This window comes from Parus major, chromosome 12, assembly GCF_001522545.3.
Source record: "Parus major isolate Abel chromosome 12, Parus_major1.1, whole genome shotgun sequence".
Taxonomy (NCBI): domain Eukaryota; kingdom Metazoa; phylum Chordata; class Aves; order Passeriformes; family Paridae; genus Parus; species Parus major.
In genome coordinates, this window is record NC_031781.1 from 19,831,717 (window position 1) to 19,834,434 (window position 2,718).

Consider the following 2,718-nt stretch of genomic DNA (forward strand, 5'->3'; position numbering starts at 1 on the left):
CAGGCTCAGGGAGCCACTGGAAATAGATTCAGTCTCAACTCAAGGGGCAAAAACTCACACCAGGCAGGGTGATCTGTGCCTCGTCCCCATCCTGCTCCCAGGGGATTCTCTGTGGCTGCTGCAGGTGCTCAGTCACATCCTAATGCTTGGGAGAGCCTGGAGGGACCCTCTGCCCCAGCCAGCCCTGCTGAGCACAAGGGTCCATCTGGCAGGGCTGATGAGGGGCATTCTCCTCAGCTTCATCTCCCTTTCTCTGCAGCAGGGGCAGGGAATTCTCGCTGTGGGAGCTGGTTTGAGCTCTGGCTTCTTGGCAGCTCTGAAAGGTTGGGGATGACATGTCCCTGGATGTCACGGGTGGTGTGTGTGCTGGTATTCAGTTGAAAGCTAAACTTGATGATCTTGGAGGTCTTTTCCAACCTTTCCCTTTCTGAGATGCAAGTCAGTATTTCCAGGTGGGCTTCTTACCCAGCAAGACCACAAATGGCAGGAGCTGGAGGCTCTGTCCAGTTACCACAGAGCTGTGAACATGGAGATGGAGTTCCCAGGGCTGTAATGGCTCTGGGGAAATGTAAACAGCTGCCCTGGGTCCCTGGGCATCCAAATACATTTCCACAGAGAAATGGCTGAGATTCCTCAACAGCCTTTTAGATTTATATTCCCCCAGCAGTGTCTGGAGTGGCTGCTGAACAGATGCTTGCCATAAAATATGGTGAGTGGAAATACCTTGTCCTGGTCCTCATGAGGGTGACTTGCAGCAGAGGATTTAAAGCTGAAAAAGCAAATGGTGTCCAAGTGTTTTTAAGAGGAAATTCTTTCCTGCCATTCCTGCACTGAGGTTGTACATGTAAAGAGTAGTTTTCATTTTCAGTCCTTATTGGGTAATGTCTCCCCTCTGCCATGGTCTGTAAATGTGCTTCTGACTTTGAATCCAGTGACACAGTAAAGATTTGCACTATTGCAACAAAACACTGCATTTTAAGATAAAAAATCACCAAAAAAGGAAGGTTTCCTCTAAACATATCAATAAGTCATCCTAGCAATGAGGGTTTACTTAAACAGCAAGTTTGTCCTTTCAGATAAATAAATACATAACTGTGATGTTATTCTCCTTAGTCTGAAGCATCATTTCTCTCAAGGCACCAGCTGAAAAATGGAGCAGCTTTCTCAGCAGTGGCAGATCCACTGGGCCAGCCCAGGGCATGGGGAAGGCGTGGGGCTGCTGGCCTGCTGAGCACAGACCTTCATCACCTCATCTTCCTCCACATCCCTCTGCAAGTCTGTCCCACGAGACCAGTGTTCTCCCCAGAGACAGAATCCCTGCCCCTCCAAAACTGGGAGCTCCTCTGCTGTTCCAAGTCACTGCTCTGGAATCAAATCAAATCCTGAGGCAATTGATCCAAATTAGTCATTGTTCCCAAAAGCTTGAGGCAGCAATGCAGGGAGTGCTCAGAGTGCTGGTGCTGTCTGGGAGCTCCTTCCCTGGCACTGCAGAGCAGGAGCTGGGGATGAGCAGGATGGGAAAGCTAAAGAGAACAAGACACTTTTTTGGCCAACACCTCTGGTAGTTCAGCTAATAAAGTCTTTACTCCTCTGCCTGCACGATGGAGATGTAAAAGGAGCACCGAGCTGAAATCCCACCCCAGATTTTAAGAATCTCTTCTTTGTAGTGTGCAAATAGCAGGATATGGAGGTTACACAATGCTTGGGAAAAGCCCCGTGAATAGTTTTTCCCGTGAATAATTTCCACAGAAAGAAACAGCAAAATAAGTTGTTTTTTTAACAGCTCTTGTTGGCAAGAAACTTGATCTCAGGGTTGGAAACTGCTGTGTTTGTTCTTGCTTCAGATCCTGCAAGATAAGCAGGGCTGGGCTGCTGGCTCTGTGGCTTTGGGGGCTGCAGGGGCTGTCTCTGGGGCTGCCCCCAAATGTGGTGCCCCAGGGAGGCACTGGGGGCCAAGGGAAAAGCCTGGGTGCCCTCTGTCCATCCCATCCCCGTGGGCTGTGCCAGCTGCCCCCAGCCCTGCTCCCTCAGCCAGACCAGGAACTTGTGGCAGTGCTCACAAATGTGTCTGCAGTGGTGGAAGGAGCAGTGTCAGCACTCGTCTCCCCTTTCAGCTGCACGGAGCAGCCCGGCCAGGAAACATTCTGTCCCTGGCACTGCCTCTTCTCTCCAGCCTGGATCTCCTGGGAAAATGGCAGTGCCCACCAGCCTGGTGGACATGGGGCAATGTCATGGGCTGACTTCACACTTAAGATAATTTCAGATAATTTCAGCCACTGAGATCCCGGCCGAGGGAGGGACCAGGCGATGGTGAAACCCGTGGGGTGCTGGAAAGATCAGAGAAAGCAGAGAAAACCACCTGGGGGTGCAGATGTCCCCTGGCCTCTGCTGTGGAACAGGAGGGAGGAGGGGAAGGAAACTCAGTGCAGTGTCCCAGCACCCCTGTGTGAGCCATGGCAAGGGCTGGCACTGCTGGGAATTGTCCCTTCTCTATCCCTGCCCCATCCCTGATGGCCTCCTGCAGCTCAGGGGCTGTCAGTTCACTTTGACACTGAGAAATCTTGGCTTTGTGTCTCCTCCTGAGCAGCTCAGGCAGGTGAAAGGTGTCTGTGCCCATGGCAGGGGTCAGAACTGGGTGATCTGTAAGGCCCCTTCCAACCCAAACCATTCAATGTTCTATTGCCATACCACTGTGTGCCCAGCTCTGTGCCCAGCTCT

At 51.7% G+C, this 2,718-nt stretch overlaps 1 protein-coding gene across 1 annotated transcript in view; it reads left to right on the plus strand.

The window, feature by feature from the left end:
• The window catches only part of LMCD1 (LIM and cysteine rich domains 1), an 11,948-nt gene that overhangs the window by 7,223 nt on the left and 2,007 nt on the right, over window positions 1–2,718 (plus strand). The gene's annotated exons all lie outside the window — the stretch shown is intronic.